Raw genomic sequence first — 21514 nt, forward strand, 5'->3', positions numbered from 1 at the left:
GCCAGACCCATGCAGTAGAACAGGTAAGTAACTTGTTCCTTGTCCAGCGTGGGGTCTGGCATGGATTCACATGCTCATGAATAAAGCATACATAGCAGTACACACGTGCACAACCACAGGAGGGGGGCAAGGATCAAAATAAGCATCTCTTACCTCCTCACCACGCTCACCTTCAAGCGAACAGGTTGCGCAGCGTTGCTTGGCCAACTCTGGACTCCTCCCTGGAATCCCTGTCCACGTAGTAGAATCTCGTGAAGGTGTACGTCTACCTCCATGTAGCAGCCCTGCAGATGTCCAGCAGGGGCACACCAGACAGGAACGCCGTAGTAGCAGCGATCGCTCTGGTCGAATGGGCTCTCGGACGGCCAGGCAAGTCTTCCGGAAACTCTTTTTGCGTGCCACATAAAACTTCAGCGCTAGCGACATCCAGCAAGTGCAAAGTCCTTTCAGCCGGCGACAAAGGCGTTGGAAAAAACACAGGTAACACCAAGGGCTCGTTTAGATGAAAGTCCAACGGCACCTTGGGCATGGAAGGGTGCATCCGCAGCACCACCCTCATCTCGTGCAAAGTCAAGTAAGGTGGTTTACAGGAGAGGGCCTGCATCTCCCCCACTCGTCTTGCAGAGGTGATGGCCATGGAAAGCTGTTTTCCATGACAAAAGCTTGAATGCAGAGACTCGAACTGAGGTCCCATGAGCCTAGTAAGCACCAAATTGAGCTCCCACGCCAGGACCAGGGCCTTCACCGGCAGGAATGAGCAGAATTGCCCCTTGACGAATTCCTTGATCGACCGCTGCGACCTGGGGATCTGGTGTCGCGGGTGATAGCCGCCAAATGAACCTTGATGGAGGAGTGGGCCAGCCCCGATTTGGCCAACAACAGCAAATATGGAAGTACCTGAAGGGCCTTGACCCTCAGTGGATCGATCTTCTGGGAATGGCACCAAATAGCAAATCTCTTCCACTTGAGTCCGTAGCATTTCAAAGTAGACGATGCTCTAGCCTTGGCGAGAACTTCCTTGCAGTCCGCCTGGAGAATATTTTATTTATTTATTTATTTTACATTTATAAAGCGCTCACACAGCCCGCAGGCATCGAGGCGCTGTTACAGGAATTGTTAGTTTTTCTTAGTTGTGTAATTGTGTTTTTTTTTTCTTTGTCTTAGTTACGTATTTATAACGCGCTTAAACACTCAGAGGTTTCTAAGCGCGGACCCGGGGATCGAACCTGTTGTTACTTTGTGTCGTCTTGCTTTCAAGACGCGCACGCTGCCGCTGTGCTATCCTCCCGAGATGGTAGCCACCGAATTCTAGTACTGCAGGAACCTGGCCTTCAGGTTCAGAGACCCTGGATCGTGATGAAGAATGGCGCCTCCTTCCCTGGCGAGAAGATCTGCAACCACTGCCAGCTTGACTGGTGGCGATGCTGACATGCTGAGAAGGTCCGGGTACCAGATCTGCCTCAGCCACGCCTGTGCAACGAGGATCATTCGGCTGTTAGAGTTGACTGATGACTCGAAGTAACAACGGCAACGGAGGGAACGCATACAGAAAGAGGCCTTCCCAGGGGAATGAGAATGTGTCCCCCATGCTCCCCATGCTCCCCATGCTAGGGAAACCTGCTGGCAAACCTCTGGCTCTTGGTGTTCGTCGCCGTCGCAAACAAGTCGATCTGGGAATTGCCCCATTTGTAGAACAGGTTCTCCACTAGGTCCAGCCGAAGTTCCCACTAGTGGCAAGAGCGAAGCTTCCTGCTCAGAGAGTCGGCAACCGTGTTCTTCACTCCTGCCAGATGAAACGGGATGAGGAACATCCCACGGGCGACGGCCCAGTGGCATAAGTCCTGCGCCTCTTGCAGAGCGCTGGGGATCCGGTGCCCCCTTGTTTCCTGATGAAAACATCACGGTGGTATCATCTGTGAAGACCCGCACCACCTTGCCCTTGAGGGACGGCAGGGACGATTTGAGGGCCCAAAACACTGCCCATAGCTCCAGAACGTTGATATGCAACATCTTCTCCTCCGGCAGCCCGAGGCCTCTGGCGTGAAGACTTCCAGTGTGTGATCCCCATACTTCCAGGGAGGAGTCTGTCTTTACAGTCTCCTGGTGCGGTGGGGCCTGGAAATCCACGCCTCCGGTCAGATGAGAGAGCACACCCCACAACCTTATCGCCCGACGGAATCCCTCGTCGAGCGCGATCTTGTCCTGGAAGCTTCCGGACACCTGAATCCAACGGGCGTCGAGGAACTCCTGCAGCGGGCACATCCGTAACCTGCAGAGTCGGATGAGACAAATGCATGACATCATGCCGAGCAGAGACTTGATGGCGCTCACTGTGGCGATCTTCAGCACCTTGCCCAGGATGGCCGCCACCCTCTCCTACGACAGTGACGCTAGGCATGACACAGTGTTGAGCAGGAATCCCCGGAACAGCGCTCCCTACGATGGAATCAAGCAGGACTTCACGTAATTCACAGAGAACCCGAGATCAGTCAGTAGGCAGACGGTCCTTGCAGTAGGGTCGACGCGATGCTCCTTGAGCTGGCCCGGATGAGGCAGTCGTCAAAGTAAGGGTAGACGTGGATCCCTTGCAGTCGCAGATGGGCCGCCACCAGCGCCTGGCACTTGGTGAAGACTCTGGGCGCCGATTTCAATCCAAAGGGCAGGGCCTCGAATTGGTAATGCTGCCCCTGAACGACGAAGCGCAGAAACTTGCGGTCTCCCTTGTGAATGGGAATGTGGAAGTACGCATCCAGCAGGTCCAACGAAGACAGAAAGTCTCCCTCTTCTAGCTGTCCGAGCACGTGTTGAAGGGTGACCATCCAGAACTTTTGAGACGTTATTTACTGGTTTAGTCGCCGTAGGTCGAGAATGGGCCTCAAGCCCTTGGTCTTCTTTCGCACTAGGAAGTACCTTGAATAAACTCTGGAGCCCCGGAGTCGCTTTGGAACTAGCTCCATCGCCCCTTTCTTTAGCATGGCCCAACCTCCAACAGCAGTTGAGGGACGTGGTTTTCCTGCCGGGCCACCAGTGGTATTTGGGGACATTTCTGTGAAGGTCTTGGAACGGCCCCCGTTTGTCTCTTGGGGCGAGGATCGGGAGGGTTGGTGGTAAGAAGAGGAGCCCCCGTCATAACCCTCCAAGAGCGGGGAGACTTGCCCCCTGAAGACCGAAAGGACTGCAGTCGGTACTGCAGCATGCCCAGAGTACGTGCCATCTCCAACTTTATGGCTTGTAGAGACTCATCTACAGCCTTCCCGAAGAGATTGTCTCTGTCAAAGAGCATGTCCAAAACCCTTGCCTGTTCCTCCTGTCGAAAGTTGGTGGCCTTGAGCCAGCCACAGCGAAGACAAACGCTGCCCATCTGGCGGAAACCCACGTCGGTGATGTCGTGGCCACTTTGATGGCATGAGCTGATGCCACCTCACCCTCTTGCAGAATCTCCTCTTGTCGTCAGGGAGGAAGTCCAACAGACGTGCGAACTTGAACCACAGCTCACGGTCGTAGCGCGCCACGATAGCGAATGCGTTGGCGGTCTCGATGGTCGTAGCTTCAGAATGTTAGGGAGAATTCTCATATGTGCTAATTCCCTTCACCTTAGAGACCCCGCAGCAACTTTGCTGGATTTTGAGGACTTGATTTTTTTCCTGGAAAGCGTGCGAGCCCTTTTTTCCCCACTCTCATGTATTTTGATGTGTGTCTTTCACTTGTGTTCTTTGATTATGGAGTTTTAGATAACTGGGTGGGCAGGAAGTGAGCGAGGTGCCCGAGAATCCCTGCGCTTAGTCTCCTAGGTGACCCAAATGCACTCTGGCGTGATTGGCTGGCTGACTGTCCGGCAAGTACAGCCACCCTGCTGGGCGAGTGACAGCTCGGCTGGAATGAAACGGAGAGAACAGTTTAAAAGGCGAGTCTCTTGGACTAGAAAGGAGTGTCGACCACTGGATCGAAAGAACCGAAGACGAGCTGGAAGAGGATGGCTGCTGCAACTCCTAGACCGTTGGTTTGCCCGGTCAGCCCTGCTGCAGGTCCGAATTGCCAAATTCACCTCAACAGAGAAGCCCCTTCAAGGATGACTTCTCCTTTGAGTTGATGGGACCAATCAACTCGTAAGCCACCTGGATACCATTCTCAAAGCTGGTTAGGATTAACCACAGGGAAGAACACCAGCTTGTGCGCTTGAAGAACAGCTACTTTAACTGAAGCGACTCCATTTAGTTTGATTTTTCGACGATCCCGTGCAGTGCAGGAGTCCCCCGATGCCCTCCCTCTTGTCCCAACGACTTTCCCAACTCACAAGCCTTATCAGCTTGTGACCAACAAATGATTCTTTTTCGTGTATTTCTGAGAACTTTTGCAAAGACTTTACCGTTTGATACCAGAACTGCTCTTTCCTATCCAGAACACTAACCCAACTTTGGCCTGGCCTATTCACTTGAATTGAACTCTTCTGGTGAACTTAAACTATTTGCACTGTCAACAAGTATATGATCTATTCTACTTAACCTATCCCTTTGCTCACTTCTAAGTAACTGAACTGCCGTTTGGCTCCTATTTCAGGGGAGATCAAACGGTTTCAAAATCTTGGAGTTTTGTATTGAAGTGTATTGGTATATAATATTAAGTTGTCTTCTTCTAGTGAAGCCTTTTCTAAATGATTGTGCAATAAATTAATAAGTGTTTTACCAAGAAACATTGAGAATAAGAGTTTACTTGAACCACTGTTATTGAAAGTCCTCTGTGTAACTACTTGTACTGCTCACAATCACTCTTGAGATAAGCTGGCTGCTCAGCTTACTACCATACCAAAAACTGTGTGGTACAGACTTATACCAAAAGTTGGTTTGGCTTACACCTGTAGTCCTAATTGTGTGCGGTGGCCCCAGAGGGTACCGCATACAAGTCTGCCTAACACTGGTGTACAGCGGTGAAGATAAAGTATAGTTATTACATTGAGAGTGCTGTTCTTACTTTTGTTCAAAAAACCTTCACAAGGCTAAGCACCACTAGAAAAGCCATTGATTTATAATGCCAGATATGGACACCTTCAAACAGGAAGACATGATCTTTCTAACAGTAGACAGTAGTCGGAAGAGTCATGCAAAAACTGGTTATGCGCCATTGAAAATAAAGTTGCATTTTTGTGACCTGATTTAGCAGCAGAAAATGCTGTGCATAGTCTTTCAACTAAAAGATGTGTAAAGTCAGCGCTCTCTGTTAAAGAAAAGAAAAGTGAATTGATTGAGAAATTGTTGAATCATCAAGGACTGGGAGGTAGAGCTATAACCCCTATCCCGCCCCAGCAAATGTGGATAATGTTAACGAGGATGATAAAGATTCAGAGTCAAGCTCTAATGTCATTGATGAGTTAGAAGAGTCAGAGTCTGAGGCTGTGCACCCCACTGCACCTTTACTAGCTTCAGGTCCTCAGGCTATAACCACAGGGACCCTGCCAGGTCCAGTACTGAGTCCAAAATTTCTCTCTTGCAAAAATGAGATGAATTAGAATTTAAAATGCTCCAAATGCAAACTGAAATGGAATTGACGCGTGAACTTGAAATGAAGAAGTTGTCTCTTGAAAATGGTTCCCTCCCAGAGTCTTCTAGGTCTTCCAGTCCTAAGAGGCCTTGCATGCCTAAAGAAGCTGCGAGTATGTATGAGGCGAGACTTCATATTTTAGATTGGTTGGCTGCTTACATAACTATGGGATTCAGGGTTTCATAGGGAATCAGTTGATTCCTCGGCTTTTGTCTAGGCTCCCCCAGGTTGCAACTGATGCTCTAATGGAGGTCGGAGAACTTGAAAGATTAGAGTATGAAAATGTGAAGATAGCTAGATTTGGGAAAACTCCTTCCCAGTACCTTAAGAGGTTTAGGACCCTCAAAAAGCATGATGGTACCCCTTAGGCTACCTGGGTGTGTGAATGTTTGAAAAACTTAGATGGTTGGGTAAAGGGTTACAGAGTAACACTTTTGAAGGAATGAGAAATCTATTTTGTTTGAATCTATTTTTGATGCCTGTTCTCCTGAGCTGAGACAGCACTTGGCTGACTCTAAGGAAATGTATCCATAGAAGTTAGCAAAAGCTGCTGACTTGTGGGTTGCCAATGGGCTACTCACAAGGATTCTGGGGTAACTCAGAAGGATGATGATGGGAAGCAGCAAAAGAAAGATGGCAAAGAGAATTCTAATACCTCCAATCCAAAAGAGGACCCCAAACATAAGGGTAAGCCACAAGGGAAAACAAATCAGGCTAGTGTAACCTCTGGTCCCAAACCAGAGGGAGTTCAGCAGAGACCCTTATTTGTCAAAACATTTGGAAAGTGTTATGCTTGTGGGTCTACTGACCATGTGAAAGGGGATCCCAGGTGTAAGGGTAAACCTTCAGGGATCCACACTGTCTCCTTAGCCTTCTCTCCGGAGGAAGTACATGTGACAAGTGGTAACTTTTAAGTACTGGCAGAAGACCCCATTGGAGTCTCTGCCAGTGTTTTAGTGTCCCTGGGTGTGTGGGAACAGCAGAATTTAGATGTCTATAATTTCGATTCCAGATAACACAAAAGATTATTACAAGGACAGTGTACTTGTAAATGGTCAGGAACCCCTGCCATTACAGACACTGGGGCCAGCATTACAGTAGTGGATGAATATTTTTTAAAGTCTGAGGATGTTGCTAAGGCACCCAAAAGCCTCACTAAACTTGCTGCTGGAGGCCCTGTCCAAACGATTCCTAGACTACCAGCTCTCATCCAGTGCAACAACATGACTGTCAAGATACCTGTTAGTGTGCAGACTGAGGTGCCTGGGAGAGTCCTGTTGGGGAATGACTTAAAAACTCTTGGAGTTGTATCAAGCACTCCAAGGCCTCCCAGCAAAAGGAAACAGGAGCAGACAAGCAGGGCCAGGGAGAGTACCTTAGATGTCTCTCCAGAGGATGTTACAGAGGAATCTATAACACCTATCCCACAGGAATTACTAACTGCTATTTCAAGGAAGAATGAGACAAAGGGGAAACCCAAGATCTCAATGGAAAAGGCACTACTGTGCTACCAACAAGGACATCCCCGACTGTCCAAGGTAACACCTATGACTGCTCCACCAGCTGAGGCGGAGTGTGAGGAACAACCAGGAAAGGTTGAATCAGATGCTGAAGATTCAGAGCTGCAAGAAGGCCTTACCCCTGTTGGAGATCTGGATCCTAAAGACCATACTGAGCTGCAGTCTTTACTGGCAGAAGGTGGCTCCTGTATGGCAGACTTCAGCAGAGGCAAAAGGGAGTGTCCTACTCTTGAAGGTCTTCGCCAACAGGCAGCTTCCCAATCGAAAAACGCAGAAAAAGCTTGAGAGCTAAGCACGAGGACACCCAACACTTGAACATGTGGTAAAATTCTGACATGGATGCCAGAGGAGGGGCTTAGCTAGAAGGCAGTCATTGGCTGGGGGCAGTATGACCCAGAGCTCAGTGATTGGTTGTTAGGATAAATACAGTTCAGAAATGAAACTGATTTTTTTCTGTTACTGAGGATTCCCAGCCTGACAAAGGGGAATATTCACGAGCATGTGAATCCATGCCAGACCTCATGCTGGAGAAGTAGGGCGATTCCGGCTATTCGAATAACTTCTGTTTTAGTAGGATATAATGGTAGATGGGGAAGGCAGCAAAAATGTCCAGCAGCATGAGGACACTGGCTGAGTTTGCATTAGCGTTTTTAGGTTGTCTCAAATCGAGCATGTTATGGATTCTCTTCTTCTTGGCATGAATCTGTGATGTGAATAATAGGGGAGGTTGTAGATATTGAGAGAGTATTTTGGTGATGAAAGTCAGATTATGGTCTGTAGTTTGGCTGGGTAATTTGAGTCAGCTGAGGGTTTTGTGTTTTTCTTTAAGGAGAGGTTTGACAAGACCAATCTGAGTCGAACAACCACTTGCTCAATGGGGCATTAGGGAGAGTTAAGTGGAAAAAGTCCTGCCCTCTTGAAACCCTTGGCAGATCAATGGGTATATAAAAGGCTGAAAGATTTAAAATTTACAAAAACAACATGGAGGGATGAACAGATCCAGCAATAGAGAACATATTTGAGGAGTCGGAGAGAAAAACCATGGGGTGACAGAGAAACCAGGGCTTAGCAGGGGCGCTTAAAAGTCAATGGGACTTTTACCTATAGCGAACAGAATGTAAAGAGCTGAGAGAAGCAGAAGACTCAGGACCCAAGCTCCTCCCACCACCAACCACGGCTGAGGCAGATCGTTCTTGTTCCTCCTCTCTCTAAACTTTCAAGCAAAATCGATGTTAGGCCAAGAGATTGAAAGCTTAATATAGTTCAGGATAGTCAGAGAAAAAGTAGTAAACCTAGATTTTAGACAAAGGTGCAGAGCTGCATTTCCCCTGTACATCATTTGCTTCTTATAACAACAAGGGTACAAAACAAGTAGGCTGCATTGCCTGAAAGAATGTGAAATTAATGGAGAGCAGCTACTATTGGAGATGTGTACTTAAAGGATGCCTTCTTTTAAAGGCTCAACAACAATCTTCTGTGCTGAACATCCCCATAAATATTTGCTAATTTTGCCTGGGCCTTCTTAGGAATTTTAATTTCCATCAGCATGTATTGTACTCTATCAAGTTGAGCAGCATCCCAGGGAACACTACCTTCATCCCCTACCCCATCCTTCTGTCATGCGTCAGTTCTTCACTGTCATTTCTTGCTGGAAAGGTCCTTCTTGAGATTTACTCTGAGCGCCAAACCCAATTTGGTCCCTTTGTTTGTTTTGTCTTTGGCTGGATTCACGAGTGAAGCCTGTCTCTGGCTCCAGTATGTCCGCAAGGGGCAGGAAGTGAGGGAGATGCCCGAAACTCCCTGTTCTTAATCCCCTTGGTTACAGGAATGCACCCACAGGTGATTGGTTGGCTAGCTGTTCGGCAAGGACAGCCACCCTGCTGTGTGATTGTCAGCTAAGCTGGAATGAATAGGAGAAACCTGCATAAAAAGGCAAGGCTTTTTGGTTTGGAAGGCTGAGTCGACCACTGGACGAAGGAATCTGAAGAAGAACTTGGAAGAGAGGCCTGCTGCAACTCCTGGACCGTTGGTTTGCCCGGTGAAGCTCTGCTGCTGTGCTGAAGCTCCAAATTAGTTTCGACTAGAGAATCCCTGCAAGGACGACTTCTCCCAAAGTGAACTCGTCTGGACATACTCTCAGAGCTGGCTGTACTTCCTTGCTGCTGCAGGAACCGAGTGCAAGGGAGAGGAACACCAGATTGGAGTGCATCACTTTTAAGGTGGACCCGTGCTGAAGGAAGATCCCTCTGACTCCCTTGAAGCAGGACTGAAAGCCTGAGCCACCTCAACAGAGTGCTGGACCCCAGACACGAGGAAAGTCCAGAGTGGTATCCGTGAGACCGCGGTGGTGCCATTTGCTGAGACGCGAGGAGCTGAAACCGCGAAGTGCCGCTGAACAGAAGGCTGTGCTTTTCTGTCCCGTTGTGTTGCAGGAGTCCCCAGAAGTCCTCCCTCTTGTCCCCACAACTGGGGCACAGGAACAAAAGTATCTGCAGAGCCACACAGGAACAGAAGCCAGCTGAAACCATTTCTTCTAACCAAAGGTACTGTACAGTCAAAGAACTTAACCTCTTGTTGTAGCCTTACTTGATCTCAGTTGGACTTGTATTGGTTGTTTCTATAGAGCTGCTTGCATCTTCTACTTCTCAAAAGCCTCCCAGCTTGTGGCCCTACATGGATTCTACTTTTTCTACAAAGATTTCTTAAACATTGTGCAAGACTTTCACTTACCTGCAAGAAGTGCTTCGGCCCACCAAGCCTTTTGCCCAATTGACTTTGGCCTGGCCTGGCTCCCTGAATGACGTCTTCCCTCCAATTGTGTGTTTTGCCTTCCTTCCAGGAAAGGGTTAACTTACTTTGCATTGAGGGTTTCAAAAGTACTAACCTGTTTCAGAATATTTGTGCTATCTCTTGTGTTATTCTAATAACCCCTTTTCTTTGACATGCTCCTAAGTATTGCTCTAAATGTACCAGTGATATATTAACGTCCACAGTGTCCTAGCTATTTAAGTCACCCAAGGGTGTAGGGGGGGGGGGGTCTGTGTGCCATCCCAAATGGGTACTTCCTGATTTAGAGAAACTAAGTGTGTATTTTGGAGTGTATATGTGTGTTACTATTATATTGCCCCTTCTGAATAAGGCTTATTCAAACTGACTTAAATAAATGAATAATTGTTTAATCAAGATCACCCTGAGTATAAGTGTTTATTTGGATAATTGTCACTGTGAATCTCTGTGTAACCACCCTACTGCTCACATTGACCCCTCTTGAGATCAGCCTGGCTGCTCAGCCACAGTACCAACCTGTGTAGTACAGACGTATACAAAAGGATGGGTTCCTATTGCCAGGAGGTCCAGGTGTAGTGCACCCAAAGGGTACGGCTCCAAATCTTGCCCAACAGTGTGTCTAAACCTATTGACACAATGTAGTAGGAGGTCTTCTTAAAAGAAAATAGTGGTTCCAAAAAGAAACAAACCAAGGCTGGGCAAGGTGTAGTTCTGCCAAGGTCAAAGATTATTGCCAAGGTCAATCAAAAAGGCTTGTTTGTGAAACCTTTGATAGGATTCTTGCAATATTTTCAAACAACTTTCAAGGTATCTGGTTCCTTGGGATTCCCTTCCCCAAGCTTCAACTCTTCAAAGTTTTGAACGGAAAACAATACAGTTCCTCGTAGGCTTCACAGGGTTCCCTTCCCCAAGCATATGCCTCAGTTTCAAAAATAAGTATTAAGCCTTAGTGGGCCACTCAGGGCACCCTTCCCGTAACACACAAAGTTCAGCTTGTCAGGAGGCGCCCTTCGCTAATCACAGTTCTTTCAGGGGCAGTATCGAGAACGCCAGGCTCTTATCTCCTCTTTAGCACGAGCACTCTAATAACCCATCTCCTTTTTTCTACTTTCAAGTCTCTTCACTTTCCTGCACCCCTTTTCACACTTTCCATGCCTTTCATACTTTCTTCCTGCTTTACTGTACCCGTTTCTTGCTCCTTTTCACTATACTGTGCCTCTTGCACACTCTTTCCTTTTAATCGGGCTCACTCGTGCCCTTTTTTTGCTTTGCGGTCCCTTGCAACCCTTCCTTGCTTTTGGGTCACTCGAATACTCCGTTTCTTTCACTTTTCTTGTTTCTGCGTCTATAGCGCCTTTCATTTTTAAAGTCCTTTTCTCCTTTTAACTTTAAACCTGGCTTCCTTTCCGTCTTCTTTCCTTTCACAACACTTCCAATACGCTTTTCTTTAATCTTTTACTCATGTCGCTTGCAACGTTTCCATTCCAGTCCGCTCCAGCCACCTGCACACTACAGAGCTTCTCTTCCTTTCTCATGAAACTCACCGGTAAGCACAGCGCTGGCAAGCAGTCTTCCTCCTGATGCTTGGGTCGAGGTCAGGGTCTCGCCACTTGCCCTTCTGACACTCTTGGGACTGCCACAAGTCCCAAGGGAACGAGCAGTTCCTTAAACACGGCCAGCAGCTTGCAGTTGAGTACCTCGCTCTGGCTCCCTAGTCGCTTACCCCCTCTGGCATACTGGGTCAGCATCTCGGCACTCAGTTCTTTTCCAGGTTTCCCCGGCCTTACTCACTGCTTCCTTCTGCTGCTGGGCTCCCGTGCTCCACATTCCATCTCCAGCTCGTTCATTCACATGTGCAGAACCACACCTTTTAAAGTCCTCAGTGGATTCAAGAGGAGTCCGGTGTGCACAGTTAGAGAAAAGTGCCTGACCTTGCCCGACTCCATTAGTGGGACAATCCAAAGGTGTCAAATTAATAGTGGCCATCACTTTGTATTCCTATGTTGTTTCTATGGGAAATCCTCATTGCTCCCGATCGCCTCTTGTTCGTCCAAGTACTTATTAGAAATGGGGAGGGGGAGAATGGGCGTGATTGGAAATACCCCATTAAGACTAAGGGAGAGCGGGTTGGTGTAGAATTGGGAAAGGAGTAGCACCATTTCTCGCCCTTGGGTATTCCTCTCCCAATCCCCTGTGACCCTCCAACTCAGGTGATCCTCCCTCGCTTATCCACCTCCAGGACCGGGATCCAAAAGCGATTGCCCTTCCCTGGTCACCTGAATGGGAGATGCTGGGGGAAGGGAGTGGGGGGTGGAATAGGTGGGAGAATACCGTCAGGTTGCTCACAGTGGTAACTGATGAAGTATTGTTGTGTACAAACGAGGAAGATTGCCCTTAAAAGTAGATAAGTTGATACATTTTAAATACCTGCATCAATGTTATTACACCCCTGCACTGCTATACAAGTTTTTTCTTGGTGCTCCAAAGGCATGTGGCATGGAGCTGCCCTCCGGTGTCACGATTTTGGGAGGGGATTTTTGATACGGTGAGGGACATCATAGGGGAGAGGATGGAGTCTGACCCGGAGCAGGCCCTATTAGAAAATGCCAGACATATTACTGGATAAGTGAGGAAACTGTCAGGGTTATTATCACTTCTAGCTAAGAGGAGAGTGGGGGAGATCGTGGCGTCCTACTGTGGAGCAGTGGAAAGTGGGCATACTTTATTGTAACAAAATGGAATACGGAAGAGTGGTTCATTATAGTGCCAGATCTAAAGGTATTTGGGACCATTATAAACAATATCTTCTTTCACAAGCCCGGGGGAAAATGCCCAACTCTGTAGAGGGGACACCCTGAATGAATATCAATGATGGTCATGTGAAACCTTGGTGCGGCTCTCTCTATTGCAGATAGATTGGTGCTTAAAGGGGGGGGGGGTGGCACAATTACTGGAGACGGACTATCTGCCTATGACAGTATGTTGATAGATGATTTTAAAGTGCACATGGCATTGGGGAAGGACTGTGTGGTGTGCAGGGGGGCTTGATTCGCTGAGCCCCCGTTTTGAGATTATATATATCTATATCTATATGTTAAATGTTAAAGGTATTTGTACCACGCACCGTCACCAACGGAATTGGTCCCCAGGCGCTCTGGCAGATCTGTAAACGATAAGGGGTGTGGGGTGGGTGGGTTAGTAAGGTGAAGAGGGAGCAGGATAGTGAGAGGAGTGGTGTTCTGTTGGGAACTTCAACTCGGTATACACCTGATGCTGAGCTTTGGTGCGGGAATTGGATCACTGTCAGTCTGCGTGTGCCGTTGTTCCGGCTTATGTGTTGTTGCAATGTTGTGAAGTGCGTGCGGCTTGTGGTGCGAGAGATGGTTGTGTGAGTTTTTGAGTGAGATAAGTATGCAGAGTTTGAGGTTATATTGGTTAGTGGGTTACCTGACCTTTAGCATGCTAACATGCACAGTATTGTCTAAGCGTGGCACTTGTTGGCCTTCACAATCCTATCTAGAAGCGGCGCAGGCCACTGTTCAGGATTCTATCTAGGTGTGGGCATGCCAACATTCACAATCCTGTCTAGATGCGGCGCAGGCCACTGTTCAGAATTCTATCTAGGTGTGGACATGCTAATATTCACAATTCTATCTAAGTGTGGACATGCTAATATTCACAATTCTATCTACATGCGACGCAGGCTAGTGTTCACAAATCTATCTAGGTGTGGACATGCTAATAAGGGAGGTGATATAGAGTGGCAGGGGTTTTCTTGAGTAGAGTGATTGCTCTACTCCCCACCCATGCCACACTCACGGTTTTTGTTGGTGTCTGTTAGCTGCTGGCTTCCTTGGCGTCCCCTGCAGACACCTGCAGACACCTGCAGACACCTGCAGACACCTGCAGACACCTGCAGACACCTGCAGACACCTGCAGACACCTGCAGACACATCTTGGGGCTGTCCTTTGCCTCTGGGTCCGGGCAGAGGGCTGCCCTAGGGTGTCCTTGATTTGGGTTATGTGGACCAATCCGGATGGAGTGGGCGTGTTGGGAGGCGGGCAGAGGGAAACCAGGAAGGGGTGGGAAGGGGGAGAGGGACCAAGCGCTGAGTGCGCTATGGTGCTTTTAAGCACCTTTACAAAATAATATTGGTATTTTTGGGGGAGGCGGGGGTCAGGAGACTCTCACCTGGCCCTGGCCGCGCTGGAAATGAAAGTATGTTTTTATATGATACATTACTCACCGTAATCGTATTTCTGATGCTTGTATCTGCTTAGATTCACATGCTGTGCATAGGCCGACATCTAGTGGAAGCTGCGGAGTATTACAGTTTGTTTTTCGAAACTCGAAAATGGGCGTCGACACAGGGCGTGCCAGTAATACTATCCCTAGTGTGACATCCACTGTACCCATGATCCCTCACGCGTGTAGGACCCTCAGATTGTATTTTTTCTGACATGAGGTTGCATGAGGAGAAGCGCGAGTACAGATGATCCAAGCAGATATAAAGAAAGGTAAGACTACAAGCATCCATGCGTCTTCTCTCAGAGGGGAGGAAGGGTGGGTCGCATGTGAATCCAAGCAGATACAAGCATCAGAAATACGATTACGGTGAGTAATGCATCCCTTCTGAGGCTTGTGGAATCTGCTTAGATCACATGCTGTGCATAGATTAGCGAGCAGTACTTGAAGGAGGTGGGATGTGAGAAGGGTCATGAGCAAATACATTTCTTAGAACCGCTTGTCCCACTTGGGCATCTGTCTTGGAATGGGTGTCAATGCAGTAGTGCTGAGTAAAAGTGTGAATAGAGCTACAAGTAGCTGCTTTGCAAATGGTGTCAAGGGGTACATTTGCAATGAAAGGCAGAGTGGACCCAATGCCTCTTTTAGAGTGGGCCCTAGGCGTGAAAGGCAGAGTTTTTTCAGAAAGTGAGTAACACAGCTGGATACAGTTAATAATCCACTTAGAGATGGCACCTTTAGAGACGCGATCCCCCTCTCTGCCTGTAGCTACGGAGACAAACAGCTGGTCTGTTTTCCTTAGCGGTCTGGTCTTGTTTACATAGTAGAGGACCGCCCTACGCACATCTAGTGTGTGTAGTTTCACCTCAGCCGAGCTTTGTGGGTCTTGGAAGAAAGCCGGAAGCTTGATGGACTGGTTCACGTGGAATTTTGAAATAAACTTAGGTGAGAACCTAGGGTGTGCGCATAAAACCAGTTTATCTTTATGGACAGTAAAGAAGGGATCTTGCACTGACAGAGCCTGAATTTCACTGACTCTTCTTATAGATGTAATTGCTACTAAGAAGGCCGTTTTACAAGTCAAGTGTTTGAGACTGCTTTTGTGCATGGGCTCGAATGGGGGGCCCATGAGCTTAGATAGCACCACGTTAAGGTCCCATCCTGGTGGTGGGTTTGAAATAGGAGGGTGAAGTCTCTTTACTCCTTCCATGAAGGCTTTAACTACTGGTACTTTCCACCACAACACCTTGTTATGGGAAGTGGTGTATGCTGACAGAGCTGCCAGGTGTACCTTCAGCGAGTTAAAAAACAGTCCTGCATCCAGCAGGTGGAGCATGTATGTAACAATAGTGGAAGGAGTGCAATCAACTGGGTTGATTTGTTTATTCTGGCACCAGATAACGAATGTCTTCCATTTGTCAAAGTAGCAGTGCCTTGCGTTTGGTTTCCTAGATTCTTTTAGGATGTCCATACACCTCTGTGGTAAATTGAGATGTCCGAACTCTATGACCTCAGGAGCCATGCAGCCAGGTTCATTGAGTTGGGTTGAGGATGCACTGTTTGACCTTGGTGCTGGGACAGTAGGTTGTACCAGGCCGGAAGTCTGATCGGTTCGCACACGGCTAATCTGCTTAAGTGTGGGAACCACGATTGTCTCGCCCACATGGGAGCAACCAGGACGAGCGTCATCGACTCTCTATTCATCTTGTTGACCCCCGTCTGATGGGAGGAGTTGGTGGAAAAGCGTACGCAAACATTCCTGACCAGTTCATCCACAGGGCGTTCCCCTGGGAGTCTGGTTGGGGGAACCTGAATGCAAATCCTGGGCATTGTCTGTTTTCGCTTGTGGCAAATAGGTCTACAGTGGGGAAACCCCACTGAGAGAAGATATCTTCTACGACATCTCTGTGTAGACACCATTCGTGTTCTTCTGGAAGAGGGTCTCTGCTTAGAGCATCCGCTAGAGAATTGAGATCCCCTGGAACATGTTGCGATGACAGGAAGATGTTCCGTCTGAGTGCCCATTTCCAAATTTTCTGGGCAAGCTTGGACAGATTTGGCGAACGAGTCCCTCCTTGCTTGTTCAGGTAAAACATGGCTGTAGTGCTGTCCGTCCGGATTTGCACTGACAGATTTAGCAGGTAGGGCTCGAACGCTTGAAGCGCTCTGAATACTGCCAGAAGCTCTAGCAGGTTGATGTGATTCTTGGCCACTGAGTGAGACCAGAGACCCTGAGCTGGGTGGTGGAGATGGTGAGCTTCCCAACCTGTCAGGCATGCATCGGTTGTGACTACCGCCTGTATCTCGGGATCGTAAAAGGGTTTCCCCTTGGACAGATTTTCTCTTGTCCACCAGTTTAGGCTTTGTACAAGGGTTGGCGAAACGACCACTAGATCGTCCCACTGACCACTTGCCTGAGACCACTTCTCGCCAACCATTCTTGCATGGGACGCAGGCGCAGCCACGCGTGGGGGACCAGGTAAATACATGACGCCATCATGCCCAGCAACCGCATTGCTTTGCGTACCATTATCTGTCGACCGGACTGATATTGCGGAATTTGCAGCAGTATATTCCGAATTCTTTCCTCTGAAGCAAAGGTCAACCCCTCTTGAGTGTCTAGGATAGCTCCTAGGAACTGTTTGGAGGTGCTTGGCACCAGACTTGACTTTTTCTCGTTTATTGAGAAGCCCAATTCGAAGAGGAGGTCGATTGTCCTTTGAATGTTTGTTCTGCAAATTACTGGGTTCTCCCCCGTGATGAGCCAGTCGTCCAGGTAAGGGTACACCGGGATTGCCTCCCTGCGTAGGTGTGCTGCCGCCACTGACAGTACCTTGGTGAATACCCTTGGAGCCGAAGCTATCCCGAAGAGCAGTACCTTGAACTGGTAGCGCCGACTGTCCACCTTGAAGCGCAAGTATTTTCTGTGCGCTGGGAACCTGGAAATATGAAAATAGGCATCTTTCATGTCCAATGTTGCCATGTAATCCCCCTTTTTTTAGGAAGGGGATTACCTCTTGGAGAGTAGTCATGGGCAATTTTTGGGGCTCGACATACTTGTTTGCAGGCCGTAAGTCCAATACTGGGCGCATTGTCAAATCTTTTTTTGGCACAAGGAAGTAAGTTGAATAAATACCCTTGTTTACCTGGTGTCCTGGGACGAGTTCTATTGTGTCCTTTGCTAGCAGATTGACGATCTCCTCGAGGAGAATCTTCTGGTCTTCCAAAGAATGTATTCTTTGTCGTGGAGGACGGTTCCGGGGACGCTCTAACAGTTCTATGCAGTACCCAGCGGATACTGTGGACAGCACCCATCTGTCTGATGTGATCCCTCCCCAAACTTGGGTGAAGTTGGAAATGCGTCCCCCTACTGGGGGTGCGTGAGAAGGGACCCTGAACGGAGCGTCACTGTTTTAGTGGAGGCGTGCCGCCTCCTTTACTGACATGCCTCTACCCTTACCACGTCCTCTTTTATTACCCCTGACATAACCCTGGGTAGACTGTTGGTTATTATTGTTCCACGGTGTACCCTGCCCCTGGGAATAGTTAGATCCTCTCTGGGAATTTTGGCCGGGTGGGCGACGAAAATTGCCATTCCCTCTCTGATTAGGGGGTTTGTTGGTTAGTTGGCCTAGGGATTGGAGTGTCTCATATTCGTCCTTGGCATTTTTTCAGCGCGTCCTCGACCGCCTTACCAAACAGCAGATCCGGCTCCACCGGTTTATCTAACAAAGATGCTTGGGTTTCAGCTTTGAATCCAGACTGCTGTAACCAAGCGTGTCTCTTGATAACAGTTCCTTCTGCCATCAATCTGCCGGCGTTATCCATGGCATCAAAGGTTGCTTTTAAAATGCAACCGGACACGGCTCTTCCCTCCGCCGCAACTCGTACCAACTGGCTCTTTAAGGGTTCTGGGGCGGAGTCTATGAGTGCCGCGACTTCTTCCAACTGATGGCAGTTGTAGCTGGCCAACAGGGTGGTGGAGTTGGCAATCCTTGCCTGGTAGGCGGAAGTGGAGGCTACTTTCCTGCCCAAACCATACAGTTTCTTGCTCTCCTTGTCGGGAGGAGCTTCGGACGATGACAAGGGCGTTCCAGCCCTCTTACGGGCGTTAGTAACAACCAGGGAGTCCGGTTTCAGATGCCCCCTTATATACAGTGGGTTTGATTGGGCTGCCCTGAAAAGTTTCTCAATCCTGGGGTTCACTGCCCTGGTGAGGTTAGGATTTAAAAGTGAAGGGTCTATTCTTCTCTGAATAGACTTAAGGATAGGGATGGCCTGAGCAACAGGCCTCCTTTCTCCCACTAACCCTTCTGCGAAGTCCCTCTCCTCTTGAGCACCCTGGGTGTCAATGTGGAAATGTTCTGCCGCTCGGGACAGAACTTCATTCAGGAGAGATTGTCGACAGGGGAGTCGGTAATCGGGGGTTCTTTCTCTACCGGGGAATCTACTCTGTAGGTCTCAGGGTCTTCCTCTTCCTGGTCCTCATCATCCCCATAGTAGCCCGTACCAGTTTGCTCTTCCAACATGCCCAAATATGGATCCTCACAAAAGGATGTATCCCCTTGATATTGGGAGTAGGGCTGTATATAGAAGGGGTCCGAAGACCGTGTTGGGGCTTCAAACTGGGACTTCTTACTTGGAGGTATTGGATCCTTAGAGCCTGAGGGTGCTGACCCGTCGGGAGTATAGGAGAGAAAGTGTTCAGGGTTTTTTGTGTAACAATCTGCCAATGAAGACATCCTTGACATAACCCTGTCTATGTCATCACTAGACCATTCTCTAGAACTGGGAATGATCCTTTCTGGGGCTTTCTCCGCCTTATCCTGACTAGACTTACTGGTTTTAGCAGGTGTCCTTGGGATCACAGAGGACTGGGACATGTCTGTCTGTTTATGTGGAGTGGGAAGTTTTTGAGGTGTGTGAGGAGGCTGAGACTGCTTCCTCTGTTGTTTTCCCCCCTCCCCGTGGGCGGAAGAGTGTTTTCCCTGTTTTTCGTCCCTCCGAAGCCTTCAGACGCCTGGCGTCGAGGTTCGGGGGTAGCGTCCCTATCTTTAGAACGTGGAGATAGGGACCAGGGAGCCGCCGTTACGCGGTATGCGGACACCGACTCCTGGAGTGCGGTCTGGGGATGGAAGTCGGCTTCGTCTTCAGACGATCGAACTTCCGTTATCTTGGGGAGCGAGGCACCCTTGGCAACAGTGGATGATTGCCTGGAGTCATGCAGCGATCTAGATCGAGAACGCCCAGAGGACACCGATTCGGACCGTTCTCTATATGCCTCTTTCCGACGTGCCCTTCGAGTCTCGGTTGAACTTCATGTGCTTTGTGGAAGTGCTGTGGGTAGCGCTTGTGTCGCCGGGGGTCTTCCCCATAGCCGCCCTGCCGGACGACCTTCCGAGGTCGGGGACTTGCGCTCGGCTGTCTCCTGATGCCACGTTGCCCTCGCAGTCTGAGAGCACGGTGTCGCTGCCATCGCTGAAGGCGCCCTCCGCTGCCATGGCCTCTTGACGCCTGCCGTGGTGGGCCCAACGCTTGATCGAACGGTCCTTAAGTGTTTTGGGTTTAAACCTACTACACGCTCTGCAGTTCGCCTCGGGGTGGTCCCTCGGCAAGCAGAGATTGCACGTGGCATGCCTGTCGACCCAAGGGTACTTGCGGTTGCACTTGGGGCAGAATTGGAAAGGGGGACCCTCCATACGCACCTTGTGGCAGCGGGCTAGTAAGTGTAGGAATATATATGAATGTACCTATATACCAAACGAGTGTAGAGCATGTCCACCCCCCACTCTCCCTACTTGCAGGGCCGAGGCCAGAGGCCTTCCAAGGCCCGGGCCGAGGCCGGAGGCCTTCCAAGGCCCGGGTTTAGGCCGGAGGCCTTCCGAGGCCCAAATCCGTCGTGCAGCTGTCGACGGTCGAATTCTTCTCCAGGCCGGGCGTCAAGTTCGGTGACTCGACGCTGGGGTGGAGAAATGGGTAAATATAAAAATCTTTAGCAAAAGTATGGCTAAGGCCAGGGAACTCCGCAAAATGCTTCCGACCAGTATGGCGGGAAAAAAACAATCTGAGGGTCCTACATGCATGAGGGATCATGGGTACAGTGGACGTCACACTAGGGATAGTATTACTGGCACGCGCTGGGTCGACGCCTATTTTCGAGTTTCGAAAAACAAACTAATACTCCGCAGCTTCCACTAGATGTCGGCCTATGCACAGCATGTGATCTAAGCAGATTCCACAAGCCTCAGAAATGCGTGTATATATATATATATATATATACACATACATACACACACACATATACACACACACACACACAAAAACACAAAATAAGCAACTTGGTACAGCATATTAATATGTTGATCTCTGTGGCACCACATGGAGGTATGCCTATCACCACAGTCCATTCATTCCTCCATACGAGCTCAAAGTCACACAATTCAGGGAAGCAGGCAATCTACTTTCCTTCCGAGCCTTAGATTTCCCTGCTGTACGCATATGGAATTTGCCCTGCTGTAGTGGCTTGGAAGGGTGAATAACTATGGTCTGGATGGTTGCCCCAAGCAACACTTGTGGCGATGATGAATTAAAAACCTTCCAATCACCAACCTTTAGCTTTGCGAAAGAACTGGGCCTTTCGTGGCCTTGGAAGTAATTGCGGAGTATGCACTCTGCTGCTGCTTTGGCCATTGCCTGACTACACCTATGAAGTGCAGGACATTGTCACTGCCATTAACTTTCACATGTGACTAGTTTCTTTGTGGATACCCGGTTAATTCGGATTATAAAGCAGGGTTATTTCCTGGAATCCTCTTCCTTCTCTAAATCCTTTTTTACTCTTCCTCCAAAGCCTTTATACATAAACATATATTCTGGACTATTCCCGTCCTTGGCTGCCTACTTCTCTAGAACTTTAAAGGACACGGTCTAGCAAGCGGTGAACCAGTGAATCATTTTGATAATTTGATAATACTTCTTGAACCTCACGTGTATCCATACAACACATCCGCAGGTTATTCTTTACACCCTTTAAGTCACATGTTCACGCATTTGAAGTTTCCTTTGGTTTCTCCTTTTGTCCCCATCATCTCCCTTCCCTCATTTTAATTTTCCTCCAACAAACCAAGGTCCGGTGACCCTAGGGTAGCAGGACACAATACACCTTAAAGCTCGGACAAACATGTGCACTGTGAGACCACTAAAAAAACGTGATTTGGCGAATTATAAAAAGCTCAGTACGCAAGGATGACACGCAAATTCGTGAAGCGTTCCATATTAAAATATTTTTTTTTTTTTAAAAGGACAAAAACAAAAAAAAGCTTAGTTATTAATTAATAGGGAAACTAAACTGTTAAAGGACAACTGCCTTACAGGTTACGATGTTTGTATTGTTTTGATCCATTGCTAAGGTGTAGAGGCTTAATCC

The 21514-nt window shown here is 48.6% G+C and overlaps 2 protein-coding genes across 2 annotated transcripts in view; one reads left to right on the top strand and one right to left on the bottom strand.

Annotated features, from left to right (window-relative positions):
* UBE2J2 (ubiquitin conjugating enzyme E2 J2) overlaps positions 1-21514 on the bottom strand; it is a 283129-nt gene that overhangs the window by 219794 nt on the left and 41821 nt on the right. The gene's annotated exons all lie outside the window — the stretch shown is intronic.
* SCNN1D (sodium channel epithelial 1 subunit delta) overlaps positions 1-21514 on the top strand; it is a 280184-nt gene that overhangs the window by 2821 nt on the left and 255849 nt on the right. The window lies entirely within an intron of this gene.

Source organism: Ambystoma mexicanum, chromosome 8, assembly GCF_040938575.1.
Source record: "Ambystoma mexicanum isolate Mex_15411 chromosome 8, UKY_AmexF1_1, whole genome shotgun sequence".
In the NCBI taxonomy this organism is placed as follows: Eukaryota; Metazoa; Chordata; class Amphibia; order Caudata; family Ambystomatidae; genus Ambystoma; species Ambystoma mexicanum.